The sequence below is a fragment of the Schistocerca cancellata genome, chromosome 5 (assembly GCF_023864275.1).
Source record: "Schistocerca cancellata isolate TAMUIC-IGC-003103 chromosome 5, iqSchCanc2.1, whole genome shotgun sequence".
In the NCBI taxonomy this organism is placed as follows: Eukaryota; Metazoa; Arthropoda; class Insecta; order Orthoptera; family Acrididae; genus Schistocerca; species Schistocerca cancellata.
Genome location: NC_064630.1, coordinates 288,573,335 through 288,586,846, shown reverse-complemented (window position 1 = coordinate 288,586,846; position 13,512 = coordinate 288,573,335).

Genomic DNA, 13,512 nt, shown 5'->3' with positions numbered 1-13,512 from the left:
AGATTGTAAGGTAAAGACAGCTATTGCAAAGGCTGTGGAAAGTCACAGAGTATCACTGGCACGACAGATGGCGAAACAGGGATGGAATGTTGAAGGTAGCTCAGGAAAGTTACGGCACGATGTTACACATCTTACTAACTCTAAGTAGTAACAGTATATACGATTTTCAATCGTCATTGCCCTACTCACATTATATCATTCAAATCGGTGTCTTCTGCTGTAAAAGAAAAGTTTCTTCAATATCTCGATAAAAATCTATCGAGTAAATCAATATCCACTGTCGTACTATCATTTTCAGGAAACTTCGTTTTAAAACCTGGAATGGTTTATGGGACATGTACAAGTAAAATCTGGAACATTGTTTTCTATTAATTAATTCTTGTTCATGTGTTATATGGTTAACATTTTTTGTATATTACAGAGAGTAAATGTATCATATTTTTGCTATTGAGGGAGATCCCCTTAGTAACTGTAGAAAAATTGTCGATTACAAATTGACGTGATTCAGTTTTTCTGAAAGGATGAATGATAATAATGTCTTATCTGCCAAAAGTACTATTTGTGCCTCAGGTATGATCAATGGTACATCATTCAAGTCTACACGAAGAATGTTACTTGACCCAAAATTAAAATCTGTTCGTAACCATTTTCGTACTCTTTTCGGTAATCTATTTTTTTCTATTTCTACTGTTACTGAGCACCACTTTTTGCAGTCGTATTGTCATTTCCATCAATATCACTTTTTTTTAAAATTCTATTGTAGGAAAGGAATGTCATTATACTCAAAATGTAATGTTATGGCAGAGTGAAATAAACATCTCCTAACACTATTTTATTTAGGTCTTACAATATTTCATAAGTAAATGTATTACAGGCTTCACGATCCAATAATCCTTCTGGAATAGAAATTTAAGTATTGTTCATAAGTACACGAATTTTGCTCTAATGTGAATTAACTTTACTAAATACTTGTCCTCTTTTCTATCAGTTTTACTGGCAAAATTTTAACCTCTGCGCATTTCTTCCTCCCTCAAAACATTTTCTGATCAAGAGATGCAGAAAATAAGTAACTAATAACATGAATGTAGCTGCAACAAATTCTTAGAATTACGATCTAATATTCATTAGCAGTAAGTGACCTTTCACTTTTAGGGATTTTTACAGTACAAACTTACGTGACAGGTTTAAGACAGTGAGAATTTAACACAGTAAGACAGGTATTACATGTGGACAATACATATATGCCTCGAGCAGCGTGATTCCTAGTGCAAATGCCCCGACTATATTCATCCATTATTTAAGAATGAGGGCTCTTAGCGATTTCAGAGTAACTTTACACATCACATCCAACCTTTACGAAACCTCTCCTGGCTGATCTTTACATTTGTAGTGTTCCTGCTGTAAAACTACAGCGCCAGCCATGAAGTATTGATTTATAGCTTTTTTACAACTGACTCTATTGACGACACAATTTACAGACAGTAAGCTGAATGTACCTGCAAAAACAGTCTACGACACATAATGCAGGAGAAACGACGTGATAACCGTAGAGTTGCGTCAAAAGCTGCCTTTAGCTTAAAACGGAGCGCTAAGTGCCCAGGTTATACTCATCCAGCGTTTGAAAATGAGAGCACTTTGCTACTTACAACAAAGATTAAAAGTAGTTCGTATCTTTTCTCAACTTTTTCTCTCTTACTTGCAACATGTCCACTTACTTGCAACATGTCAAATATTTATCACATTGCCGCGCGGCGTAATCGCGTGGGCTCAGGCGCCTTATCACGCTTCGTGCGGCTCGCATCCCCCCCCTCCCCCTTCGTGCCGACGGGTTCGAGTCCTCTCTTGGGCATGAATGCGTGTGAAGTGTGTTGTCCTTAGCGTAAGTCAGTTTAAGTTCGATTAAGTAGTGTGTAAGCTTAGGTACCGATGACCTCAGCAGTTTGGTCCCATAGGACCTTACCAAAAATTTCCATATTTATTACATTAACTCGTTTGTACTTGTAACAACAACTGTACATAGTATAAAATTTTTTTCTTTCTGAATTTCGGTAAATTAATGTAAGCAATGTTTTGAATTTCTTTTCTTTTCGTGTCATGTTAAAGAAACTGTAAACAACTTTTCAAATGAATGTTATTATTTATGTTAGATTTCAAGCAATGTGACAATCAAAAGAAAGTGTATTTAATGTTAAAACTATTGTAAGATGTGAAAATTGTAATTTATACACTTGGTCCATACGTAGGTAATGCATTAGGATATGTGTAGTAGAAAACCTGTGGTGAATACCCTACCTGTAGGGGAGCTGGAAAAGGTGGAAGTAGGCGAGCGCGGGAAAACGCACACTGGCGCGGTTCGGCACAACGGGCTCAGTAGAACAGTCGGAGTTGGGCATCGGTCAGAGGAACATGTACTGTACCGAGGAGGCTATCCAGGAAAAGTGGTTTCCATTGAGCCTCGGATGTGCCGATTCCGACGACTACTTGGCATGGCTATATTCTTAGGCACAAAATTGGAAAGATTACGACACTAAGAAGAAGGAAAGTGCCGCTGCAGTGAGAGCCTTAGCCGTGCTTGCATGTGTGCTGTGCTTCTCGCTATCTCGCTGCCCGCCATCCGCCGCACCGACGTGCACAGGTCAAACATTTATTTCATCTTTAGAAGTGTATCTGTGTGGACCAGTGTCGAAACTGTTTCCAACTGTTCAATAATAACGCGACTTTTACCAGAATTGCCTTAGCCATCACTTATCCTTATCATTGACCTGGACAGGGTCCTTACCACATATTGTGAACCCGAGTATCCCGAACTGAAAGTTTAAAGATAGTATTAACGAGAATTATCAGTAGACAAAGCTATGATATAAAGAAGTTAAAATTTATGTGTGTTATTGTAAATGTTGAGAAAGAACAAAAGTATGACTAGATTGAAAGATAGATTTTGAATTGAGCTAGCAATGACACTTAATTAATTTGAGACAGAAAGAATGATAGTTAATTAATTCAGAAATAAGAGGAAAGGCATCCATAGATTGATAATTTTGAGTGTTAATTTACCTTCAGGACTTAATAGTTTCAGTATAACGACCATAACAGTTTCAGGGCCCCCCCTTCTCTAGTCCATTCTTTCACATCTTGAAGTGTACTGATCAGATTTGAACAGCAAAGTTAAGTTCTATATTAAACCTAAGTGTATTAGTGTTTTTTCCAATTTTAATAGTGACATTGTATGTGTGCTTTCAAAATTACTAATTCTAGGGTAATCTATGCCCGATTTCAGTCTGATCAATATAAAAAAAAAATGCAGTTCGTAGTAATCATTGCTGTGTGGTGTTGTGTAATTTTAGCTCGTCCAAATTAGTACAAAAGAAGAAAACCTTAGTTCAGTAGATTCTTTCTGGTTCCAAATTTTGCCATAAAAGGCAACATTACTACGTATTATTATGCTTGTACATGCACACACTTTTACAAGGAAAAACTCACTCAATGCCTAATTAGGCTGGCGACCGTATTATTAATCATTGGTAGTATCTACTGTGTGTACTTCTTGTCCGTGCGAACGCGTAATTATACTTTACATTTGCTTGACGCATCACTGTAGTTACTGACTGAGTAGAGGTCCGATCTTGCTTCCATTAGGTACACGCGGTCAACTTTTGTACTAAAATCCTTGTTTACAAGGTGAAGCCCGTGAACTTATACAGTACAGGCTTTATAGAGCTAACGCACGTCAGAAAGGGGCGGTAGTGTTACATACTGTTTTATGAACTTAAAAAATCGGGGATTTCGTTTTTCTGTAAGATTCTTTCAGTAAGTTAACGTTTAAATTTCCAAGAAACTGTTATATTGTTTCCTCTCTTTTGCAGTTATCACATAAAGAGTTGAAACACTTATAATAGGAATTTGTAGTGTGAAAGAACGTGACCTACTATAGACGGTGGCGTTATCGTTCTATTTCAGAATACTCTCCTACAAACTCTCTCCTCCTGCAGATAACAAATATGAAAAAAAAACATAGGGATGGATGCTACGTTAGAGGCGAGAGACAGGGAAATTGACAGAGCGCCGGAGCGCCTGGGAAGAGGTGGCAGACAAGCAGCCCTAGACAGTGCTTTTTTCCCCCCGGCAAAGAAGGTTTATCACGACGCAGCGACTGGGAGGCGCAACACGGGTAACAGGGGAATTCCCACACCACCTCCACTTGCTCCTCGTGCAGCGCTCTGAGTGATTCCCGCCTCCGTGAGCCGCTGTCGGCGAGACGTCTCGCGGAACAACTTCAAACAAAATAGTCGACTGCGCGGCGCAAGTTTGCAGGGGCGAGGTGCCGCTGTCCTGCTGCGGAGCCCCGACCGCCGTCTCAGCACCCACAGCCACTCGCCGCCGCGTCATCGCCACCCCTCTCGAGCACCCCTCGCCCTCCCCCTCTCGAGCCACGAAGCACTTCTACTCCTACCGAAAGCAATTTCTCATCTGTCAGCTGGAGGCTGTCGACCTCAAGACGTGAAAAACAGCCGTGTTGCTGAGGACTGGCTTGGCGATGGTGCCTCGTTCGTGGCTCCATATTGTCAACCGTTGGGTGAATGCTGTGGAAATGGCGGGCATGTGCTACTTTGGGAGTGCAGATCTAATGATGTTTGTAGAATCGTGATGAACATTTACTTAGAAATTCTAAATAGTTGAATTCGCTGCTCTCTCTGTTCCATAATGTTTGAAATGTTTGTGACTCATGGGACTTAAAATTTCCTGCTCACTGAGCGATAACATTAACAGATCCATGACCGGAAAGAGAAAACACTGATATCTGAGTACACACTTGTGTGTAACATTGTCAACAGTCGCTATTATGCGATTAAATCTCTTAACACACGTAATATGAGCGCATTAGTAATTTATCGTGAAAATGTTAGCATAGGGAAACAGTCCAAATAGATCTAGGGGACAGTTTTCCAATTATGTGTGAATCGAACACTTTACAGAATTTTACTTATACTTACCCTGTAATAGAAATCTAATAGTTTCTTTTTCCTTTTTTAAATTATGGCTTTCATTTCTTGTGTGCTACAGTCTTCTTCCGAAAAGTAAGGTATTTTCAAATGAAGACAAAAGTTCCATTGCACAGCAAGGTCACGTAAGGAGGAATAAATATTCAGATAAAATTTAAAAGCCTTGCAATCGAGAACATTTTGTCAGTACTATATTTCAGTCTATATGTTATACTATTACTCTCTTACACATCTATTATCGGCAAGCAAATCAAATCAAGGATAAGTCCTATCAAAACTACTTGAAATGGAAGCTATGAAAAGTAACACAAGTTTAAACTTTCAAGACAGGTGAAATCGTTGAGACAATAAAGAAACTCAATTAATTTTTCGAGTATCTGACCTGTTGTGGAATACCTTCCTCCATTTCACGGTACGAAATGGTGCACAACCGACAAAGCATGGCTTAAACGTCGACACATTACAGAACCAGTTTTCAAAAAATACAGAATTTTCCTCGCCATTAAATTCTGTAACTGAAGAAATAACAAATTCTTCTTCCGTAAGTTCTCCATAAGTTTTACAGCTCTTAAATCTATGGATTCGAAAATATTTATAAAGACTGCACATAACGAAGTCCTATAACTCACAACGAAAACTGATTAAAAGAATAGCTGAAACTGCTTATGGGGGGACTCTAGCACATATTTCCTCTTGTGATTCCTACATCAGTCATTAGACTGAAAGATCGGCCAGGAAATATCTTATGTTACCACATATACAATCCCAAACGTACAGTACTCTCCCCTTCTGCTCCGTACATGACAATGTTTCTTAAGATCCATTGCCAGTACGATTTCACCACGTATCTCACAAGTGGTGTGCCTGAAGTATGTTATATCCGTCAATGCTAATAAACCTGTTTAATGGCTATCACTATTAAGTACATTAATCGTGCGGTCCTAGAAGTATTGCAAGTACTTCAATTACGTGATATTTTACGTGTGGTGCTCAGACGATTGTGTTGCAGGGGCTTCGACGGATGTGTGCGCATAAGCTGGTGAAATGAGAAAAACAATCCATCTTGCAATACAGTTTATCATCTTCTGATATACTGTCTGTTGGCTTCTGCCTGATCGTCTTCGGCAGACGTTTGATTCAAAAATTTTCTGCCGTTTCGCCAGCACAAGTAACTGGTACTCTGAAGGCCTCTCCCTACATTTGTGGTGGCAGTCAGGAGTCGAGCCCTCCGTGGGAGATGTTTGTAACAGTTGCGTCAACGTCTGAGGGTTCTTCCCTGGACATTACCACTATTGATCTCCCTTGTTACCCGCAACGATCATTAGCTAGTGTACGAGAATGCACGGTCTGTTCAGCTTGAGGCTTTCTTCGTTCTTGTTGAAGTTATTGTCCTGTTTGTGGATTTATACGGCTTCAACAATCGTAAATGACTGATGGCAGTGCCCAGTGCTATTCACTAAAGGGGGCGTGAGGAGCATGTACAGTGGTCTGACAATTCTGAAATTTCTAATGTCGTGTCCGACCTCCCTGTGCCCGGCATTAATGCAGCAACTCGATGTGCCATTGGCTCAGAAAGTCGTTGGAAGTCCCCTTCACAAGTATTGAGCAATGCTGCGGAAGTGCTGCCGGTGCTGGATTTTGCGCATGAACTGACCTCTACGTTACGTCCTATAAATGTTCGATGCGATTCATGCCGTGGCCAAACCATTCACTCGAATTGCCTGGAATGTTCTTCAAACCAATTCCGAATAACTGTGGCTTTGTTACATGACACATTGTTATCCACTAAAGCACCATAGTTATTCGGGAACATGATATCCATGTATGCCTGGAAATGGTATTCAAGTAGCCGAACATCCAGAGGAACCAGTACATTGTATGTAAACACAGCACACCATAATGGGAACACCATTAAATTGCACAGTGCCTTGATGGCAACTTGAGTCCATGGATTCGTGGTGTCCGCGCATAGTCGAACCCTACCATTAGCTCTTACCAACTGGCGTTGGCATTCATGTAACCTGTCCACGGTTTTCCAGTCGTCTAGTTTCCAACAGAAATGGTCACGAGACCACGAGAGGCGGTGCAGACGATGTCGTGCTATTAGCAAGGCAGTTGTGTTCATCGTCTGCGGCTATATCTCATTAAGGTCAAAGTTCTGCGCACTGTCCTAACAGTCCTCACGGATACGTTCGTCGTACGTCCCACATTGACTTCTGGTTTTTTTTTTTTTTTCTCCACGCGGTCTTGCTTGTCTGTTAGCATTGGCAACTCTAGAAGGCCGTGAGACACTGCGCTGTTGTGGTGAAAGGTAATGCCTGAGACGTGTTATTCTTGGCACTCCCTTCACACTGTGGATTGCGGAATGCTGAATTCCCTAACAATTTCCGAAACGGCATGTCCCAAGCGTCTAGCTCAAACTACCATTCCGCGTTCAAAATCTCTTACTTGCCGTAAAGAGATCACACTCACGTCGGAAACCGTTTCACATATAGCACCTGAGTACAAATGATAACTCCACCAACGCACTTTCGTTTTATACCTCATGTACGTCATATTACCGCCATCTATTCAGGGTGATCCATTGATCGTGACCGGGCCAAATATCTCACGAAATAATTGTCAAATGAAAAAACTACAAAGAACGAAACTTGTCTAGCTTGAAGGGGGAAACCAGACCGCGCAATGATTGGCCCGCTAGATGGCGCTGCCATAGGTCAAACGAATATCAACAACGTTTTTTTTTATTTGCAACCCCCATTTTTATTACATATTCGTGTAGTACTTAAAGAAATATGAATGTCTTAGTTGGACCACTTTTTTCGCATTGTGACAGATGGCGCTGTAATAGTCACAAACATGACGCTCACAATTTTAGACGAACAATTCATAACAGGTAGGTTTTTTAAATTTAAATACTGAACGTAGGTACGTTTGAACCTTTTATTTCTGTTGGTCCAATGTGATACATGTACCTTTGTGAACTTATCATTTCTGAGGAAGCATGCTGTTACAGCGTGATTACCTGTAAATACTACATTAATGCAATAAATGCTCAAAATGATGCCCGTCAACCTCAGTGGATTTGGCAATAATTGTAACGACATTCCTCTCAACAGCGAGTAGTTCGCCTTCCGTAATGTTCGTACATGCATTGACAATGCGCTGACGCATGTTGTCAGGCGTTGTCAATGGATCACGATAGGAAACATCCTTCAAATTTCACCACAGAAAGAAATCCGGGGACGTCAGATCCGGTGATCGTGCGGGCCACGGTATGGTGCTTCGACGACCAATCCACCTGTCATGAAATGTGCTATTCAATACCGCTTCATCTGCACTCAAGCTATGACAAAAATATCTTATTACTGATTTGTTGACAGTAACTCGCTCACTTTTCTGTCCTGCACTTCACAGGTAGTTTCTTGCTGTTTTGAAAGTTGCAATGCAAAACAGTTTATTAACTGCACAAATTAAAAAAGACGGTTGTCCAAAAAACAACAAGTGAAAGATTGTCTTCCATCTCGTGAAATAACAAACACGAGTTTACTGGCTTGATACCTGATCTTCAGGAAGCGTCATCCAGTATCCCGTATGTCTAAGGACGGCGTTCGTGAAGAAGCGCGAAGTGTGGAGAAACGTCGGCACGACGACGGCACGAATCGGAGTGGAGCATAGTGGCTTCCTCGGCGAGTTTCGTTCGATGGACTACGAGGGAAGCCGGCTGCTGTCCCGTAACTACGAGAGCAAATGAACTGTACTGTACTGGAGCTGGCACTCGAACTGCCACTGGCCTGGTGGAGGGTGTGCCTGGATAAATCTATCCACCACACGGAAGTGCGTTTGCGTCCACGTGGTGTGAGGACGATGTTAGTTCTTTGACAGCAGCACCGCCGGTTTCCAAGTGCGCGTCCTGCTCGAAGATGCACCCCTTTCCCGCTGATGGAATCTGGATCAATGTCATCAATCTTCTGACTGGTTTCATGTGGCTCGCCAAGAATTCCTCTACCTGTGCCAACCTCGTCGTATCAGAGTAGCACTTGAATCTTATGTATTCAGTTCTTTGCAAGATTTACTCCTATGCCTTCCTCTACAATTTTTACCCTCTACAGCTCTCTCTTGTACCATGGAGGTAATTCTCTGATCATTTAACACATATCCTATCGTCCTGACCCTTCTTATTGGCTGTATTTTCCATTCCGATTCTGCGTAAAACGTCCTCATTCCTTACGCTCTCACTCACCTAATTTTCCACGTTCTTCTGAAGCACAACATCTCTGGCCGTAATAAAGGCCTTCATACGCCTGGGCATTGAGTCAAACAAAGCTTGGATAGCGTGTACAGGTACAGTTGCCCATGCACCTTCAACACGATACCACAGTTCATCAAGAACAGTGACTGGCGTATTGTAACGAGCCAGTTGCTCGGCCACATTTGACCAGATGATTTCAATTTGTGAGAGATCTAGAGAATGTGTCGAGAAAGGCCCGTATAGGACATGCTGTCGTGCAGTATCCTGCTGAAATGTAGTGTTTCCCAAGGATCGAATGAAGGGTAGAGCCACGGGTCGTAACACATCTGAAATGTAACGTCAACTGTTCAAAAGTGCCGTCAGTGCGAACAAGAGGTGACCGAGACGTGTAACCAATTGCACCCCATACCATCACGCCGGGTGAACGCTAGTATGGCGATGATGAATACACGCTTCCAATGTGCGTTCACCGCGATGTCGCCAAACACGGATGCGACCATCATGATGCTGTAAACAGAACGTGGATTCATCCGAAAAAATGACGTTTTGCCATTCGTGCACCCAGGTTCGTCGGTGAGTACACCATCACAGGAGCTCCTGTCTATGATGTAGCGTCAAGGGTAACCGCAGCCATGGTCTCAGAGCTGATAGCCCATGCTGCTGCAAACGTCGTCTAATTGTTCGTGCAGACGGTTGTTGTCTTGCAAACGTCCACATCTGTTTTTTCAGGGATCGAGACGTGGCTGCACCAGCCGCTACAGCCATACGGATAAGATGTCTGTCATCTCGACTGCTAGTGATACGAGGCCGTTGGGATCCAACACGGCGTTCCGTTTTACTCTCCTGAACCCAGCGATTCGTTATTCTGTTAATAGTCATTGGATCTCGACCAACGTGAGCAGCAATGTCGCCTTACGATAAACCGTTATCGCGATGGGCTAAAATCCGACCTTTTGCAAAGTCGGAAACGTGATGGTACGCATTTCTCCTCTTTACGCGAGGCATCACAACAACGTTTGACCAGGCAACGCCGGTCAACTGCTATTTGTGTCTGAGAAATCGGTTGGAAACTTTCCTCATGTCAGCACGTTGGAGGTGTCGCCACCGGCGCCAACCTTGTGTGAATGCTCTGAAAAGCTAATCATTTGCATATCAAAGCATTTCTTCCTGTCGGTTAAATTTCACGTCTGTAGCACGTCATCTTCGTGGTGTAGCAATTTTAATGGCCAGTAGTGTGTATATTACACGTCTTTCACTTCAGCTTAACCCCTATTTTTCTCTGAATTTCGAACATATTAAGCTATTTGATATACTCGAATGCTTTTTCCAGGTCGACAAATCCAATGAACATGTCTTGATTTTCCTTCCGTCTTGCACATATTATCAACCGCAACGTTATGACTGTTTCACATATGTCTTTATCTCTTCTAAAGCCAAATTGATCGTCATCTAATAAATCCTAACTGTTTCTTTTTATTCATCTCTACATTATTCTTGCCAGGAGCTTGGAAATATGAGTTGGTAATTCATTTTGACATATTTTTCGGACTTTTCTGCCCTTGTTAGCTTTGAACATTTGGTGGTAATATTTTTCCAAATGTCTGATGCTACATCGCCAGTCTCATAGATTGTACGGTACCTATACATACCATGGTATCTATACCTTCAGCCTTATTTGATCATAAGTCTTCCAAATTTCTTCTAAGTTGATTCAATTACTGGATCACCTTTATCTTTCCTGCCGACTCCTCTTTCATTTTTTATCACGTCATAGACAAGTCCTCCCCTTCCTAGAGACCTCCATCGTACACTTTCCACCTATCCTCTCTCCTCTCGTTTAACAGTGGAATTCACACTTCTCTTTTAATCTTAGTAAGGAGCAGCCAATTCCTATTATATCTAATTATTTACTTTATTATTATTCTCCTGTTTTTAATTTAATAATTTCCTTAGCTGTTTGAGTAATTTTTCCTTATTAACTTATATTGTTTTTATTTCACCAAACGTCTTTTGGTCACAGTGCTATGAGCGAGTAGCACTGGTAGCACAGAGCGTCTTGTACTCATCCACCACGGCGCTCGGGGTCACAGCGCTAAGTTACGACATCTGAAGATGGGTGTATAAGACCAGAAACCAGTCGTGGTTTAAATAAAACATTACAACTGTACCGGGATTTTAAACCACAGGTAAACTGTTTTAGTTATTGTCAAACCTTGGATCCATTAAGGTGTATACATTGATCGGCCAGAACATTATGACCACCTAACTAATAGCCGATATATCCACCTTTGGCACGAATAACAGAGGCGCGTCGTGGTATGGAAGCAATCAAGCCTTGGCAGGTCCCCGGAGGGAGATGGCACCACATCTGCACATAGAAGTCACCGAGTTCCCGTAAATTCCGGAGGAGGACGATGAGCTCTGGCTCCACGTTCAATCGCATTCCAGATGCGCTTGATAGGTTTTACATCTGGCTAGTTTGTGAGAGCGCGCATTACTTGGAACGCACCAGTGTGTTTCTCGAACCACTCAATCGCACACCTGGCCTTGTGACATTGCACATTGTCTTGTTGAAAAATGCCAATTATGTCGGGCAACATAATCCTCACGAAGTGGTGTACATCGTCTGCCTGGCACGACCTCCGCTTGACCCATGTATACCCACGTGAATATTCCCCAGAGCATAATGGAGCAGCCACCAGCTTGTCTCCGTCCCACAGTACCGGTGTCAAGGAGCTGTTTCACTGGGAGAAGGCGGATTCACACCCTCCCATGAAGATGGTATTGGGACTCATCAGACCATGCAATGCTCTGCCACTGTGCCAACATGCAGTGCCGTTGGTCACCTGCCTATGTCAGTTTTAGTTGCCGATGCCATGGTGCTAAAACTGGCACATTCATGGGTCGTCGGCTGCGGAAGCAAATCCTTAGTCGCGTTGGGTGCAGTGTGTGTTAAGACACACTTGTACTCTTCCCAGCATTAAAGTTTGATATCAATTCCGCCACAGCTCGCCACCAGTCCTCTTTTACCATTCTTCCCACTCTCCGACATCCGACAACTGTAATGAAGTGTGGCAACCCAACCCCACGACGTCTGGCCGTGATTTCACCTCGGTTTTGCCACGTGTTGAAGGCACTCACCACAGCACTCCTCGAACACCCGACAAATCGTCCAGTTCCACAAATGCTAATGGCGAGCATCCAGGCAATCACAATCTGCCCTCGGTCAAACTCAGAAAGACCTCGCGTCTTCCTCCTCCTACACGCTGACACCTCCTTCTACACGTGGACAGCATACACACTTCAAATGGTTCAAATTGCTTTGAAAACTATGGGACTTAACATCTGAGTTCATTAGCCCCTAGACTTAGAAATACTTAAACCTAACCTAATGACATCACACACATTCATGCCGGAAGCAGGATTCGAACCTGCGACCATAGCAATAGAGCGGTTTCGGACTGAAGAGGCTAGAACTGCTCGGTCACAAAGTTCGGCTAGCACACTCATTGATAGATACTACATGCACCGTGCGTGTGTGTGATTAGCAGTCATTCCTTGACAGGTGATGCTGCTGTCGCCTACTTAATGGGCGTGTCAAACGCCACTTGGCATTGGCAATCTAGTTACTCACGACAAATTTTAAGTAACTATTACATTTTTTGGCAGTCTGCACTCTAGGCTCTATCAGATCGTCATTTTGTTTCATTCTCATTCTGTTGTACTTGAGCGTAATTTTCTAAGACACCTTTGTCACCTTAGTTGTTATTACTAATCGTTCCCATGGCATTGCAGTGACCGGGTGTCAAATACTTCTATAGTTACTAGAATTTTGGTGGTCTCGTAGTCTTGTATTACACTGTACTTCACCGTTACTCTAGAAGTTGGTATCATGGGCACGCCACGGCTACATATCTGTGTTTTCCCAGTGGTAAATATGTTCAGAGTCGGCTGATCGACAGGACAGCCCCTTGCCGTATTTGCACTGTGAGGTTTGCTCTTGGCAGTTGAATCGTGTGGGCACAGTACACGGCGCGATATCTTGTGCCCACGACACTTCTCTTTCCTGCTCGCTGCGTGTTTGACGAAGTCAGTTACATTGCATTTCAGTAAGCGGTATTCATTACCGTAAATTATATTGCCTTTACCCCTGGAGCCTACTTAACCCTTTAGTTATTCATATCATGCTAGGATCATGGGTACCGTATTTAAACGTTGTTCTTTCCTGTTTTAGAGTGGCTCGGCTTCGTGGTTCTGGGT